The sequence below is a fragment of the Staurois parvus genome, unplaced genomic scaffold (genome assembly GCF_062004578.1).
Source record: "Staurois parvus isolate SC_StPar_1 unplaced genomic scaffold, SC_StPar_1.0 ptg000118l, whole genome shotgun sequence".
NCBI classification, from domain to species: domain Eukaryota; kingdom Metazoa; phylum Chordata; class Amphibia; order Anura; family Ranidae; genus Staurois; species Staurois parvus.
In genome coordinates this window covers 5,341,988-5,360,406 of record NW_028317914.1, presented here as the reverse complement: position 1 = coordinate 5,360,406, position 18,419 = coordinate 5,341,988, and positions in this window count along the sequence as shown.

Genomic DNA, 18,419 nt, shown 5'->3' with positions numbered 1-18,419 from the left:
TACTATAGGGGGGATGAATTACTATAGGGGGGATGAATTGCTATAGGGGGGATGAATTACTATATGGGGGATTAATTACTATGGGGGAATATTACTATATTTACTATGGATGACACATACACATCATTCATCTACTCTTGGTCCGGCCCCCGGGTCCAATATATGAACCCATTGCGGCCCTCAAGTCAAAAAGTTTGCCCACCCCTGATCTAGCCAGATCATCTGTAAATTAAAATAGCGAGAACCAGGGTACTGGCTAAAACTTATGTAACTGTTAGCTATTGAGCAACTGTTCCAGCTTTTCAGGCATCTGCTTAGCTTTGTCATCTTGGAAGCAATGGGAGGAGAAAAAGGAATTGGCCACCTGTCTCTTTTAATGCCATTCATGGTCTGCTGTACAGGTCCTGTTGCTTCACCATGCAAATAATTAATGCTTCCAGTGCTTCAACAATGCTACCACTGCTACTGCATGTTTAGGAACCCCTAATAATGACCATACGTGATTGCTGTTTGTAGCCAATGAACAACTACAAACTTTGCTGATTTGTGCATCAGGTCTGTGTTCGGTATAAGTGTTCCGGATGCCTGGATGCTCTGTTATCAGCATATGTTGTGGGTTGAGATCCAGCTTTCCGAGTTTCATAATTGGTATGTTAACATGATGGGCAGCCTTACTAGTCAATAGTATCGCTTGGGAGATAGGAAAGGTTCTGGACCCAGCTGTGACAATTGAGGTGTCAGACCCCCAGCCCTTTTCACCAACTTGTGACCGAAGGACTAGCCAATCTAAAACCGCTCTGTTACGTGCATAACAATGCCATGCTCAGCTGCACCCTGCACAAAGATTTTCCAGCTAATGGACCACAACCTATGTGCCGCAGCCTGAGAGCGATTGTTACTGGGTCAGGTTAATTATGCAATTAACCTTTCACACTGCCACCACCGCCTTTTTGTAGAGAAAAGGAGGAAACTTGCCAATATTAGCAATAACACTATGATGTTTGAATAATCGTCTGTATACCACTGTCACTGCAGGCAGAGATATATAGAGGTTTAAGCGCCCTTCAGAGACAGGGATTCTTAGTTTGCATTAAAGAGCTTTAGAAACAGTTCAACACTTTTCAGATAATAGGATTTATTACTAAAAAGGTCAAAAGGTTGCAATAACAATATTTACAGAAAAAGATGCAGCGCGCATATGTGTGTGTATATGTGTGTATATATATATATATTATATAATACAGAGCGCAATAACACAGCAAAGAGATAACAGAAGTTTAGAGCGGTAGATACTTGTCGTCAGCCTTGGTTTAAGCAGATCAAGTTTCAGAGCAAATGGTACTGTCTCCTGAGTTGGTTCCGATGTTAAAAGGGAGATTTCTTCAACTCAACTCTCTGCTCCAAGCATAACAGCCTTTTTCTAGGAACTCAGCAGGGTGTCTCCTTGAAGCAGAGAACCAATCGCCTCATTTGGGGAGGGTGTTGTAGGCAGGGGACTCAGGCTAGAACCAAAATCCCTCACAAGTTATACCAGGGCAATAACCTTCCCTAGGTACATGTAACATCCTATCCACGGGTAGATTAATATGCAGAATCATCTGCTGAACATCTAGATATCAAACATGGCATAGTTCACTATTTGTAGACTTCAACTAGGGGCTGTAAGATATCAGGCGACTTGTATTAAACTGAGCTATCTGAAACTGAATCGGCATCATACAGACCACGTGTCTCTCAACAGAGAGGGAGGGGGGATTGGAGTAGGGAGAGAGAGATACAAGATGGAGGGTCTTTAGCAAGATGGATGACCGCATCCATCTCTGTGTGCACAATTGCTACACCATCAACCCAGGAATATCAGGGCACCTAAGGCATTTTGGGCAGTGGGTTGCTCCTGCTGAAATCGCTAAATGGGATTTCATGTTTCAATAATTCTGTAATATAATTTACAATAAATAAGATAGCTGTGAATGACCATGGGATGCTGCCACTTCCTTTCCTAAAAGAAATGTGTGGGTGATCTCTCTTGGACGTCTTGGCCTTCTGGTTCCAAGACATCTGAGCCTGGCTCCAGAATATTGTTTTTAGAGGCTGCAAACTGACGTTTTGCACTGTACCTCCTCCCGCTTCATTCTCCAACTTTATTCCTTCCCTGTCAAAGTAGGCAGAGATGTTTTCAGCTGTCCGCCAGCTATCAAGCCAGGGGGTCATTACCCCAGTTCCACCAGGAGAATGCTTCTAATATTTTAGTCAAAACTCTTAAGCAGTTCTGCATGGAAAATACCAGGTCAGTCATTGCCTTCCTTCTGGGTGATTTTCTGTCCTCAACAGACATCTGGGATGCACATTCCAATATTTCCAACTCGTCAACTATGTCTGCATTTTGCAGTAGAAGATCAGCGTTACCAGTTTTAAAGGATCAGTGATCCCTGTTCTTGTCAGCCAACATCCATCAGACCGTACAGGTTCTGCAGAACTTTGGTTGGATCCTCAATCTACAGATGCCATCACCAGACTTATCTCACAGATTGGAGTAACTAGATTGGATGTTGGAATTTGTTTAGAGCCTTTCTGTCTGAAGACAAACTTCTATCTCTGTTCTTATGTCAAAGGAAGACCTTGGTTTCTGCATGCGTGAGGATCTTGGATTTAATGGTGACCTCCTTTGAGGTGGTGTCATATGCCCAGTTCACGCCAGCCTGTTACAACTCAACATTCTGGCCGGGTGGTACAAATCAACCAGTTGCATTTAAACTTCTTGCTCAATCTCTGGATTTAGGGAAACCTTTCTCCTCCACAGTTGTGAGCTGTTCTCGTGACAGATGTCAGACTATTGGGCTGGGGAGCAGGAGCACTCCTGAACTTTTTGGTGCAATGGACTTGATCTTCAGAGGGGGCTTACCTTCCACTCAACATTTTGGAACTCGGTGCAACTTGGTTATCCCTTCACTGCTAGACTCCTCTATTGCAAATACATCTGGCAAGAATATAGTTAGACAATGCCATGACCTGCATCAGTTTTCAAGGTGGCACCATAAGTTTCAATTAAAGGGAAGCAGACTTAATCCTGTCTTGGGCAGAACTTTCCCATTCCAGACCTCTCCATTGCCAACATCTCACAGGTGTGAAAAATTGACAGGTGTGTTTTGTCATCTTTTCAGTCATTTGTGGGAATGGGCTCTCTATCTAGAGGTCTTTCAAGAAATTTGCTACAAGGGGGAGCATCAGATGATAGACTCCCTACTTCCCAGATCCAGTAGCAAAATGGACCGGTTTCAAGTCCAGGGAACCCTGGGCCTTCACAGTAGATATTCTGGTAATGCTGTGGGATCAGTTTAACTTGATCTATTTTTTAATTTAATTTATTTATTAGAGGTACTTGCTGTATATATTGCTGTCAATTTATGCAGTGCTTTACATATATAGTGTATGTTTACATTAGTCCCTAACCCTCAAGGGGTGTACAATCTAAGGTCCCTAACGTACATTCATACATACACATACTAGGGCCAATTTAGACAGGATCCAATTAACCTACCAGCATGTCTTTGGAGTGTGAGAGGAAACTGGAGTACCTGGAGGAAACCCATGCAGACACAGGGAGAACATGCAAACTCCAGGCAGGTGGTGCCGTGGCTGGGATTCGAACCAACGACCCTAGTACTGCCAGGCGGATCTACTAACCATTTAGCACTAGCCAATGCCTTTCTGCCCTCCCTGTTTCACCCTTATCCACTCTGCAGGATTAGAAAGGGGGCGTTCCAGTGATACCCAAGCTCCTGACAGACTGTTCATCAGCACTTTTGGATCATCAAGATCTCCTGTCCCAGGGGCCAATGTACCTGTTTCTTGGTCAATGGCTTTAATGGCATGGCTGTTGTAGCAATTGTCCTGAAGGACAAGGGCCTTTTGGATTCAACCCTTGTTTTGCTTGCATCTATTAAAGGTTTTTGCGATAAAAGCCAAGGAAGCTTAGACCTCTGTAGTGCATTAATGCTTTTACTAAAGAGAAAAAATCTGCACCTACAACTGCAGAAAACACATATCATAACAAAATATGCTCAAAACATGTACAAGCTGACTATCTGTGTCATACACTAAGAGTCACCTAACTTAGTTCTTTCTGGTAATGGAGTCTTCACATGGTTCTGGGATTTTCCTTCAAAGTCCAGCACAAAAAACATCTCAAAGTCCTTCAACACACTGTTTTTCTTTCAAGTCTCCAGGACAGCTGTTCTCCTTTGTCTCTCTAAACAACTCTGTCTTTGTCCCTGCACATGGCTTGTTCAAAATTCCTCCTTCCCTCCACCTGTTACCTAGTTTTCTGTAAGGAGCTTCCTGTGCTGCTCATAAATCAGTCGAACTTAAAAATCACATGTCTAAGCTATAAAAAAAAATCACATATCCATAGCAATACATCCTTACCCTCTTGAAGAGCAGAAAGTCAACTTCTCATAAACTCTACCATCACATCCATCACACCTGGAAGGCCTAGTTTGCTTTGTGCAAGATGAGGAACTGTCCTTATATAAAGTAGTCCATGTATGTATTCTGTCCTTCCTCCAGTCTGGTTCAGATCAACATTTGGTCTTGAGCACCATGAGTACCGTTAAAGTGACACTAAACACTATTTACGTTCAATTATCCCTTCTCTTTCTGTATGTGGATGATGGCACTGTATTAGTGAAAAAAAATCTAAGTACTTTTTTCCTATGTGATATACAGCTGTCACATGACTCAGCTCTTTCCCAACCTTTCTGCAGGGAAACAGTTGCAGGAGCAGCTTGTAGTGCTGCTGGTCACATGTTCAAAATAAAAAAAAAAAAAAACAGCCCTTGGAATACTGAGTGAAAATAAATTAATATCAATAAACTGTTTTAAATTGTTATTTATATATATATATATATATATATATATATATATATATATATATATATATCTCAAATCTTTATTATTTTTTGAAAATAACATGGTGTAGGTGGATTTCTGCCAGTCACAGGATGTGTCAGTCCTCTCAAGCCTGTCTTAGAATAACAGAGAGGTAAACCCTCCATCAGTCAAGGAATCTCCCACCCCTATTGTGTTTAGCTGTTTAGTGGCCATAGAGGAAGAGAAGGGAGGGAGTGGGCTGTCATTTCTGTGTATACATGCACATGAGTGACTCTATAGTCATTGCTGCTCAGACATGATAGGGAGGAAATGATCAGCATAAAATCTCACTGAAAACTGAGCATGTGCACTAGCTGACAACACTGCTCTGCAAAATCACTAGCTGCTTTCGGGAAAAGGATAGAAGTGGGAGACAGAGAACAGCAGGATTAACAAGGTTTTTTTTGCAGAATACAGAAAACAAATCCCATAGTGAATGAGGTCTGCAGATGTCTATCCTTTCTGATATCTATGCAGCTCTGCTAAGGGCAGTTTTATGTAGTTTTATCATACATTATGTGTTGTCTCATTTTTGCCTTCCTCTGGATCAACTGTGGGTATAGGACTATATGGTTGAACTGGATGGACTTTTGTCTTTTTTTTCAGCCAGATTAACTATGTAACTATATGTAACTATGTAGTATGATCATCAAGCAATACAGCATTTGATAGTTTTTTATGATGTGGGTTTAGTGGGATTCACACCATGCCTGCACATGAATCGCACAGATACGCACTCCATTTTGTATGTCAATACAAAGTTAACAACACCCCAAATGCAGGTCACAAACACAGTGCCCTTGTGCGCACCGGATTGCATAGTACTTTTGTACCATATGATTCAGTTGCAGTGCATTTTAAAAAGTAGTGCTTGCAATGCTTTTGGTGCAGTGTGATTTTAGCCCATTCAAAATAAATGGGTTGAAATAAACACAGCCTGTGAATCATTTCTGTGATTCATGTGTGGTCATGGCATGAACCAACCTTTCCTGAGAGAAACATGTAACATTGCTGTCTTCATCCTGAAAATGTTAGTTTCCTGGCTGTTATGTTGACTTTCTGATTTGAATGCTTTGATGTAGATCCATAAACTCAGAACGTCTGATGTGCACAGTTGTTCTGGGTCAGTGACTCAAATTGAAGGAAGCAGAAGCTATGAATGACAGCCAGGTAACTAGCACCTGCAGAATGAGAAGTCAGCTTTGGCAGCCTACTCGTTCCTTTAGAAAAAGCATCCTTAATCAGTGGCTGCATACTTGAAAACCCTTACCACATGAAAGCTATAGCAGATGTCTATCCTTTGTGATATCTATGCAGCTCTGCTAAGGGCAGTTTTATGTAGTTTTATCATACATTATGTGTTATCTCATCTCTTATAGCTATGTGGGAGCCATTTTTGTCTCATTTTTACATTCATTCATTTACGTACATGAGTTCAGAGTTTATTTTATATGCACTGGCTTCATATTTGAAATTGCTTTGCCTAATTTATAGCTAAGAAATCATGGGGCTTGTATAGATGTACGTTTTTGACAAATGTGTTTTCCTTTGAAAAACAGCACTGCACAAAGGTTTGCTTTTGAATGCAAAGCACAGCGTTTGACAAACAAGTTTGCAAATCAGGTCAAATGCAACCTCTGAACCTTCATCTACACTACTTTAAAGTAATACAAACTGATCTGTGTTTGATGTGCATATCAAACACAGAAAAACAATGCTTGCGTACTCAAGCCCTATAGTATTTTGGCCTGGGCTTCAAGACTGTACTTAGATGGGTGTTTATATATTAGTATCAGAATTCAGATTTTGCTGACAGATTTGAACCTTGACTCCTTATGAAAGATCAGCTTAAATAACTTAAGACAATATTTGTTAACAAAAAAAAAAAGTCCTAGGCTAAAAGGGAAAATATATAGATAAGAAAGAAAATCGACCTTAAACATGTTACAAAGAAACCCATACTTTACATATGGAGGCCAAAGAAACAAGTTCACATTCTCCCTCTCCCCCTCTCCCCCCCTCCCCCTCTCCCCCTCTCTCCCTCTCTCCCTCTCTCCCTCTCCCCCTCTCTCCCCCTCCCAAATAATAGCAGTCAGACATCACTAACCTGATCAGTCACTGTTTTTGGTAGAAATTATATTTCTACATGGCAAATAATTTACTAGCAGGTGTAGTAGAGTAATAGAAATCCAACAGACCCAACAGTCATGACATGCATGCTGATGATTCTGTGTAATTGAATCACTAATTGAAAGGGGCATGTTCAAAATAATAGCAGTGTGGAGTTCTATTAGTGAGGTCATTCATTCTTTGAAAAACAGGTGGCAATTATTGCCCTTATTTAAGGAAGGAAGGCAGCAAATGTTGCACATGCTGGTTACAGTGCATTTCTCTCTGAAATTCTGAGGAAAATGGGTCGTTCCAGACATTGTCCAGAAGAACAGAGCACCTTAATTAAAAAGTTTATTGGAGAGGGGAAAACATATAAAGAAGTGCAGAAAAGGATAGGCTGCTCAGCTAAAATGATTGCAAATGCTTTAAAATGGCAACCAAAACCTGAAAGACATGGAAGAAAGCGAAAAACTACCATTCGAATGGATAGAAGAATAGCCAAAATGGCAAGGACTCAGCCAACAATCAGCTCCAGGAAGATCAAAGAAGGTCTAAAGTTACCTGTGAGTACTGTTACAATTAGAAGACGCCTATGTGAAGCCAAGCTATCTGCAAGAAGCCCCCGCAAAGTCCCACTGTTGGAAAAAAGACATGTGCTGAAGAGGTTACAATTTGCCAAAGAGCACATTGACTGGCCTAAAGAGAAATGGCGCAACATTTTGTGGACTGATGAAAGTAAGATTGTTCTTTTTGGGTCTAGTGGCCAGAGACAGTTTGTCAGACGACCCCCAAAACACTGAATTCAAGCCACAGTACACTGTGAAGACAGTGAAGCATGGTTGCGCAAGCATCATGATATGGGGATGTTTCTCATACTACGGTGTTGGGCCTATTTATCGCATACCAGGGATCATGGATCAGTTTGAATACATCAGAATACTTGAAGAGGTCATGCTGCCTTATGCTGAAGAGGAAATGCCCTTGAAATGGGTGTTCCAACAAGACAACGACCCCAAACACACCAGTAAACATGCAACATCTTGGTTCCAGACCAACAAGATTGAAGTTATGGAGTGGCCAGCCCAATCCCCGGATCTTAATCCAATAGAAAACTTGTGGGGTGACATCAAAAATGCAGTTTCTGAGGCAAAACCAAGAAATAGAGAAGAACTGTGGAATGTAGTCCAATCATCCTGGTCTAGAATACCTGTTCACAGGTGCCAGAAGTTGGTTGACTCCATGCAACACAGATGTACAGCAGTTCTCAGAAACAGTGCTTATACAACGAAATATTAATTAAGTGATTCAAAGGAAAGCAAAATCTTCAAACATTTTTCAGTTTATATAGTGAATGTTTGAGTTTGTAAAGAAGAATACAAACACTGCTATTTTTTTGAACAGTCTAATATTCACGTTTCTTCAATTTTTTTTTTAGAGGAACAACACAAATTTGATATATTTTTCTTCATGTTTTGATTTGGAATAGAATGTGTAGTGGCCCCAATGCATTTGTGTGTATGGAAATAAAAGCTATTAGAAGGATTTTGAGCTTTATTCACTTTTTTCAACACACTGCTATTATTTTGAATACAACTGTGTGTGTGTGTGTGTGTGTGTGTGTGTGTGTGTGTGTGTGTGTGTGTGTATATATATATATATATATATATATATATATATATATATATATATATATATATATTATTTATTATTATACAGTATTTATATAGCGTCAAAGGGTATGCTCAGCGCTGTACAGTAGCAGGGGGCACAGAACATGACACAAGACAGTAACAATACAATACACGAGGGGTTCGAGGGCCCTGCTCTTTCGAGCTTACAATCTAGGAGGGAGGGGAAGGTGGTACAGGAGGAAATGGCTGTGGGGGATGGAGTGGTGGGAGGAGTGGAGGAGGTTAGTTGTTAGGTGAGGTTGGGGTAGGCTTCTCTGAAGAGGAGGGTTTTCAGGGTGCGCCTGAAGGTGAGGAGGGTAGGTGACAGTCTGATGGATTGGGGGAGGGGGTTCCAGAGGATGGGGGAAGTCCTAGAGAAGTCCTGCAATCGGGCGTGGGAGGAGGAGACCAGGGAGCTAGAGAATAGGAGGTCCTGTGAGGAGCGGAGGGCACGGGCAGGGAAGTATTTGGGTATCAGGTCAGTTATGTAGTTTGGGGCGGCGTTGTGAATGGCTTTGTAGGTCAGAGTTAGCAGTTTGAATTTGATGCGTTGGGCAATCGGGAGCCAATGAAGGGATTGGCAGAGGGGGGAGGCAGATGTGGAGCGGTTGGTGAGGTGGATGAGTCTAGCCGCAGAGTTTAGGATCGACTGGAGTGGGGATAGCGTTCATTTGGGTAGGCCAGTGAGAAGGGAATTGCAATAGTCCAGGCGTGAGATGATGAGGGAGTGTACGAGTTGTTTGGTGGTGTCTGGGTTGAGGAATGTGTGTATCTTGGAGATGTTGCGGAGGTGGAGCCTGCAAGATCTAGATAGCAGTTGGATGTGGGGTAGGAAGGAGAGGTGGGAGTCTAGGGTGACACCCAGGACTTTAGCATGTGGGGTGGGAGAGATGGTGGCATTGTTAGTAGTGATGGAGAGGATGGGGAGGGGGCGCGGGGTGGGGGGAAGACCAGGAGCTCGGTTTTGGATAGGTTAAGTTTGAGGAAATGGAGCGACATCCAGTCTGATATGTCATTTAGGAGGTGGACGATGCGGGCAGAGTGTGAGGGGGTGATGTGGGGAGTGGAGAGGTAAATTTGGGTGTCGTCGGCATAGAGGTGGTAATTGAAGCCGTGGGAGTGAATAAGTTTGCCAAGTGAGGAGGTATAGATGGAGAAGAGGAGGGGCCCGAGGACAAAGCCTTGGGGGACCCCGACAGAGAGGGGGAGGGAGGGGGAGGTGGCAGTGTTGTAGGTGACGCTGAAGGAGCGTTGGGAAAGGTAGGAGGAGAACCAGGAGAGAGCAGCGTCCCTGATGCCAAGGGAGTGCAGTTTGGCAAGGAGGAGAGGGTGGTCAACAGTGTCGAAAGCCGTGGAGAGGTCGAGGAGCAGGAGGATAGAATAGTGGCCATTGGCTTTGGCGGTTAGGAGGTTGTTGGTGATTTTAAGTAGGGCGGTGTCGGTGGAGTGCAAGGGACGGAAGCCAGACTGTAGGGGGTCATATATATATAGATAGATAGATACACACACTGCTTTACTTGTATATTTTTCACACTTTTGCAACTTTTCTTCTTTTAATTTCAGTGGGAGCTATTCAATAAAGCATTTGCAACACTTTTCTGGTGTTATGGTCATACTAGAAAGTACTGCTCCAAATTCATGAAACCTGTTCAACAGCTTTCTTGCTATCTCCGCTGAATATGAAGAATTCAGGTACAGAGCATTTATAAAGTATTTACACCCCGTCACTCTTTTGTTATGTTACATCCTGAAACTACAGTTTTACATTTATTTTATGCTCATTAATCTACACTCTACACCCCATAATGACAAAGTGAAAACAGAATTTTAGAAATGTCTGTGAATTTATTAAAAATAAAAAACTAAAATATCACATGTATTTAAGTATTCAGACCCTTTACTCAGTAGTTTGCTGAAGCACCTTTGGCAGCAATTACAGCCTCAAGTCTTTTTAGGTGTGACCCGAAAAGCACTGCACATCTGGACTGGGGGATTTTCTCACCTTCGTTGCAAATCCTCTCAAGCTCAGACAGGTTGGATGGGGACCGTTGGTGGAAAGCCATTTTTAGGTCTCTCTAGAGATGCTTAATAGGGTTATTGTCAGGGCTCTGGCTGGGCCACTCTAGGACATTCAGAGTTGTCCCTAAACCATGCCTGTGTTATCTTGGCTGTGTCATGTTGGAAGGTGAACCTTTGGCCCAGTCTGAGGTCCTGAGTGCAGTGGAACAAGTTTTCATTGAAGATTTCTGTGTACTTTGCTCTATTCATCTTTCCCTCAACCCTGACCAGTCTCCCAGTCCCTGCTGCTGAAAAACATCCCCACAGCATGGTGCTATCACCACCAGGCTACACAATTTAATAAAGATTTACACTCACAAAAAGGGTGTCTTCACCGACACCAGTATAACAGCATAAAACAGCAAATGGTATAACAGTCTCCTGTTCCCCTCACACTCACTACAGCGCTCGTGACTCAATTTTCTTCACAGACGTCAGCATCCAGCAAGCCAAGCCCTACTAGTTTCGTCATGAATGCCGCCCCTTGAAGACGTCGTTGAAGACACCCTTTTTGTGAGTGTAAATCTTTATTAAATTGTTGGATACTTTTATAAAAAAACTGGCTGCACCATGATTTTCTCTTTCATTCCCAAACATGACCTCAGTGGAGAGATATAAAAAGAGAGAGTGATATAATGCTCCTGGAACCATTATATTGAGTGGTGGATACCTACCTTATGGATGATTGTGTAGCTATTGATCATCACACCTGAGAAGTTGATTCATTGCATCTGCTCCCAGAGCAAAAAGCGTTTTTTGCTGATCTAGAGATTGATCAGCATGGAGCTCTGGTGAGTTACCCAACTTTATTTTGGTGGTGGATTTTGGCACAATTTCTTTGAGAGCACCTGAATCTGAAAAGGATTTGTTTGGACATTTGAAGAAATTCAGAATTGGACATTTTTTTATATTCACAAATTTAATTATTTAAATTACTTATGCACTAAAAAATAGTTTTGCACATAATTTTGATATTTTTTTATATTAATTGAGAATAGATATATATATATATCTTTTGCACTAATGTTTCTACACTAAATTAGGAATAGTTTGTGGTTTTAGCGCATTCCTTCATTTAAGTTTATTACACAGCACTTGTAGAATTTAATGGGGCTGAGTTGCTGGATCTGAGCTCAACCTTCCCCCGGTTTCAAGGTAGACTGGAAACTAGCAGTTAGGAAGCAGGAATTTAAAGTGGAATTCTAGGTTTACTTACATGCTGTGTTCCGCAACAGTATGCTCAATTCCATATCTGCTGCTGGAAATTAATCAAGTCAGCCTGAATGCTTCTCAGTCATTCAGGAAAAGCCTTATATTTATATAAAGGCTTCCTCTGGCTGGCCAAGGTGAAAATCTTGACATCATCTGCCTACCTCTCCACCTAAAAAAAAAAAAAAAAAAAGATAAAAAACCTTTCCCGAATAGTGGGGAAATGTTCAGGCCAATTTGAATTATTTTTGGCAACAGGCAAGAAGTTGCCTGTACTGTTGCAGAATACAGTGCCATATATTGTATATTGCTGATGTTACTGTAGTATAGTATTGCACACACAGGAAATTATTTGTTTGGGCTAGCTTGGCCCAAACAAACTATTTAAAGTCTAACCTGGAATTCAACTTTGAGTAGGACCAAATTATGCACTGGTAACCCCAGTGTGTATTGTGCAGTGGGAGAAATCCACTAAAGACAAGGAGAACAAGCAGGGGTTCTAACTTTGGGGTATATCGAGCATTTAATAAAAAATAAGCCCTCTCCATCTCTATAGGCATATGGTACAAAGGTAAGCTCAGTCATGTTAGTGGCATACAGATAGATATGTTGCTAATTTTGTGTTATTAAATTCTGTTGCTTTTAATATAAACTCAGATGGCATTGCTTCCTCCCCTTTTTTTTTTTTTATTCCGTTGATACATTTGTGGCAGTGAAAGGGTAGTGGTAAGAATGAGCACATACCAATGCATATATTTAAATGAATGGTATCCTTGAAGCCAGGAAGCTGAATGACCATGGCCACAGTTGAAAGGCATGAACTACACCAGAATACTTTGTAGTTTTTTTGTTTATTTTTTAAAATCTAGATATCTAGTATGCAGCCAAGTGCCTATTATGTCACTGTGCAATTCAGGGACACTTACGGATGGGATTATAATTAAGCCTTTTCCCGTAGTGCCAAATACTGGGACAGCTACATCAGTTCCTGTTAGCAGAGTGGAACAATTTGCCTACAGCAGAGAAGTTTGGGATCTGTAGTCCTATAGTTATTGAACACTGTATTCCTTAGTGCTGACTGAACTACACATACCAGAGAGCTGGCAAACCAGAAGGATTCTGGGAGGGGATATATTCTTCTCATGGGGTGGGCTAGCTCTCTTGGCGTGAGTTTCAGAGATGGAAGCAGGGAGACTGCCATTCTCCTCAAGAGAAAAATTGTGGGCCTGCAGCTGAGGGATACTAGGCAGCAGTTCGACATAGCTGTGACGCCAATTGCCACACTGGGTTTGCATCATTCACTCTCTGCACTGGGGCTGTCACTGTCCGGCCTCCACACAGACCCCGCTGTGCTGACAGACTGTCAGGTGGTAACTCTACACATCTCTGCAGACAGCCAAGAGCCTGTTTCTAGGAGGCAGTGCTATCTACAAGATTGATGAGCTGGTGGATGCTCAACCTCTGTCTTCACTCTAGAGCCACTGCATGCAGACATCTTTACATCTCTGTCACAAGGAGACCTTTGATTTGAGCAGTACCACAGCATATCTGTTTAACTTCATTGAATTTTAGGGCTCAGTACTCTGGAAAATTTACAGTTCAATGCCCCAGGAACAAGGCTGAGCCAGATCTAATGGCTGAAGTACTAAAGGCTATACAGAAGCTTCTCCTCACCAAGAAAGGGGGAAACCTCATAAGGACTCTGTGAAGGAGTTAACGGAGGGCTCTGAGAAAAGCCAGTGCTCAAAAAGACAGAAGAGTCTGAAATCCATACAAATGTAGGAAGAAGTCTCCTAGAAGCTCAACGGAAACCTCAACGATGCTTAGTCGGAAGCCACCAGAGCCAGGTGGAAATGCACAGATAGTCAATGCACCATTTAATTCTAAAGACACTGTGACACTGCCAACAACTAGCAGGGAGAACGAAAGGTCAAGCAACCATGTAACACCAGTTTATTTACCTGAGAAGCTTGTAGGCCTCTTTTCTATAGTGGTGGTTCAGGTGGAGGGAGTGTACACTAAGGTGTAGCAATCGTGCACACAAAGATGGATGCAAACATCCATTTTGCTAAAGATCCTCCATCTTGTGTCATTCTAACTCCAAATCAGCCCCCCTCTCTTTCTGTTGAGTGGCAGGTGGTCTGGTGTGGCTGAGTTCAGGAGTGCATCAGGCACAGCTGGATACACTTCATGATTGTAAACCCAATTAGCAGATTCCAGTGTGTCTGGCAGACTCTTGCTTTGAGGTGATCGTAAAGCTATAAATCCGTCAGTCACTGGACTTGAAAAGCTTTCCGAAATAGCAGTAAAACTTATATCTCATTTGGGAAACCACTTTTTCATACACTTTCATAACTTCTCGTAGGGAATACATACAATAACACAAAACATATATTCAGATTGGTCAGTTTACTGCGAGTCACCTGATACCTTACACCCCTAGATTACACCTACCCGAGAGCAGAAAGCGATATCTCCTTAACCGTCCCAAGCTGATATGTCATATCTGGTATCTGGATGTTCAGAATATCATTCTGCATATTATCCTACCAGTGAATAGGATGCTACATGTACCTATGGAAGGTTATTGACCATGATATAAACCGCAAGGGATTTGGTCATAGTCTGAGTTCCCCGCCTAAACACCCCTCCCCAAATGTGGCGATTGGTTCTCTGCTTTAAGGAGACACCCTGCTGGGTTCCTAGAAAAAGGCTGTTATGCCTGGGGAAGGAAGATGAAGAGGTCTCCCTTTTAACATCAGGAACCAACTTTGGGAGAAATTGTACCCTTTTGTTCAGGACACTTGAACGCTGCTTAAACCAGGACTTCTGCAAGTATTCTACCTTCTTAAACTTCTTTCTTTATCTCTCTGCTGTGTTATTGCTCTCTGTATTTTTATATATATATATATATATATATATAATGGCTACATCTTTTTCTGTAAATATTTTTATTGCACCATTTTGACCTTTTTAGTAATAAATCCTATTTTCTGAAAAGTTTTGAACTGTTTCTAAAGCTCTTTAATGCAAACTAAGAATCCCTGTCTCTGAAGAGCGCTACTGTGTGCTTTAAACTTCTGCATACATCTGCCTGCGGTGACAGTGTGTATGCAGACGCTTATTCAAACATCATAGTGTTACTGCTAAGATTGGCGAGTTTCCTCCTTCTCCATACAAAAAGGCAGTGGTGGCAGTGTGAAGGGTTAATTGCGTAATTAACCTGACCCAGCAACAATCGCTCTCAGGCTGCGGCATATAGATTGTGGTCCAGTGAGCTGGAAAATCTTTTTGCAGGGTGCAGCTGAGCGTGGCATTGTTACGCACGTGATAGCGCAGTTTTAGATTGGCTAGTCAATCGGTCACAAGTTGGTGAGAAGGGCTGGGGGTCTGACGCTGCGCCCATCACATAAGGCACTGCTAGATACCGGGGCTCAAGTAACTTTGCTATACAGAGACTTTTATGACAAGTATCCAAAAAATATCCCTTTGGGCAAGTTGGATAAGTTGGAGATCTTGTGTACTGACTCTGAAAAATTTCCTTATGATGGCTACATTCCAGTTAAAATAACATTTGGTCCATCAAAGGGAAGATGGAGACATTTGATATATTAGAAATTGTATGTTCCAGATTGCCAGGAACAAGACAAAACTCCCTGTTAACTGGAACCAGCACTGATCTAGTGAGAAGGTTGCTTATTCCCCTAGCTCAAAATGAAGACCTCACACTCAAAGAAATACAACCTCAATTGCATCAAGCCCTTCGACAGGTGGTCCACGAGCAGAGAGCCTCAACAGAAGGAGTGGGAAGATTGTGGAGGCTAGGAGCCAGAGAAAGAGTGCTGCAGCCTGGTGATATAGTGATATGAAGAGAAACAGGTGCAGCACTCACTGCAGGTAACAGATCTGTGAATCAAACATGGAATTCAAAAGACAGGTGCTCTGACTCACTGAGTGTCCTCAATACACCGAATTTCAATATGAACAAAAAATGTGGCTGACAGCTCCAACATCCATCTAAACTTCTTTATTTCTTGAAGAGGAGTAAGTAAAATGCTAACATGTGAACAAGGCTATTTTCCGAAACATGGTAACATTTTACTTACTCCTGTGCAAGAAATAAAGAAGTTTAGATGGATGTTGAAGTTGCCGACCACATTTTTTGTTCCGTGTGTATGATGGCCACGGTCAACTTAACTTGGGATCAGCCAGGACCTTTCGTCGTCTTTGGGACTGATTCGCAACAAGGAGAGATGGGAGTGGAGCTGCTCCTAGAAATAATGCCCATAAGAGCCTTTTCCCAGAATAGAGGAAAGGTGCCAGTTAGTCCGGAATGTTACCAACTTCCCTATCGGTTTAAAGCCCAGAATGTTGATTGGACAAGTGAGTTCAGCTACTCTGGTAACATCTACTGATCTGGTGAAGGGAGAGTCCAGAGAAAACTCGAAAGGGAAGTCTTCTTCCTCGCACACCCCATTATCTCTTAAGTGGAGAAAAAGTGTCAAGGATCAGTTGTTAAGATGGGAAAAGATGTTTTTCAAGAATGACTTTGATGTGGGATGTGCTAAAAGTGCTCAGCATAGGATTCGGCTGCAGGAAAACAGACTGTTTAGAGAGAGAGCGAGGCAAATACCTTTGGGTGACCTAGTAGACCTCAGAGAACAACTTGCTGAGTTGAAGAAGTTGGGAATCATTTGAGAATCCAGGAGCCTTTACACTTATACTATAGTAGTAGTGAGGAAGAAAAATGGGACCCTACGGATGTGTATTGACTACAAAACTCTGAACAGAGGAACCATTCCTGATCAGTACACCAGTCCTCGAATTCAAGATGCCTTTCAATGTCTGGCAGGGGTGAAATGGTTCAGTGTCTTAGATCTGAAAAGTGGGTACGAGCAGATCCCCATGGATCTGGACGATCGAGAAAAGATGGCGTTCATCTGCCAATTAGGGTTCTTCGAGTTCAATTAGATGCTTCAAATGCTATGAGGGGCCCCTGCCACAGTTCAATGGCTCATAGGTCGTACAGTGGAAGACATGAACCTAATTGAGGTCTTGGTGTACTAGGATGACATCGTCGTTTTCAGGAAGACTTTGGAAGAACACAAAGCGAGACTTGAGAAGGTTCTTCTGAGGCTCCATGAAGTAGGATTGAAGTTGTCATTGCACAAATATCAGTTCTATCAGACTTCTGTCACCTACCTAGGACATGTCGTTTCAGTAGAAGGAATTGCCACTGACCCTAAGAAAATGGAGGCAGTTACCACGTGGCCCAGACCAAGAACAGTCACTTAATTGAGGTCTTTCTTGGGGTTCTGCTCCTATTATTGGAGATTTGTAGTGAATTTCACAAAGATTACTCAATGAGTTACTACAGAGTGACAAAGGGACAAACTATGTCACTGGGTATTCCCCCTACAGAATAATGTTTGGTAGAGAAGATCGACTGCCAGTTGACCTAGTTTTTGGAACCCCCACAGATCACACATGATTGACTTCTAAGAAGGGGTATGTTGACAGACTACGATAAATTTGAAGCAAGCTTATGAAAAGGCGAGAGGGACTGCAACCACGCGAGAGCAATGAAATAAAAGGAACTTTGACCTACAAGTGAAAGTACAGGACCTTCAGCCGGGGGATCATGTGCTGTTGAGAAACCTGGAAGTATCTGGGAAACACAAGCTAGCTGATCATTGGCGATCCCACAATATATCGTCTGCAAGCAATTTTCTGGGCTACCAGTTTATCAAATCCACCCTGAAGGGGAAACAGACCCGCTGTTTGGCATCACTTGCTGCCGATGTCAGATTCCATCTGAATACCTCAGCGTCCTGACTCAGAACCAATTGAACCACGCAACCTTTAGGCCCAGATCACGCCGGCAATGTCAAACTAATATTCAAGCATTGGAAGAGGATGAAAGTGATGGAGAAGAGATGGTGACTGATTGTTTGTGGCCACAGCCTCATGAAAAGAACGACACCTCTCCCCCAGTTGGGGAATACGGAGGAGAAGCCTGAGAGCCAGGAGTGGCAATATCCCTCACGCCACCAAAATTAAAACTGAAAACAGCTAGTCCACCCACAGGACGGGGCATCGAGATTCAGAAGGCCCTAGTAATGGAGGCTTGGTGATAAGGCCCGAATATAATTCTGAGTTTGAAACCCATTTGGTTGTTGCTGGCCCCGAGTTCTGTCAAGGCATCTGTGATGGAGTCCACGAGCCTGCAACTTTGGAGTCGGAGCCTAGTCCATCATTACTTTGGTCTACTCTGTTGAAGTGTAAAATAGAGGTGTTACCAAAGAATTGTCTCTGGCATTCTTATTCTCTACTATTGAAATATGTCTGAACCCAGAGTGTCAGAGGTGTTGGGAGGCTTGCAAGATCAGGGCAACCACTGGGGACAAGCATCATCAAGCGTCCCCTACAGGGGTAGCACTA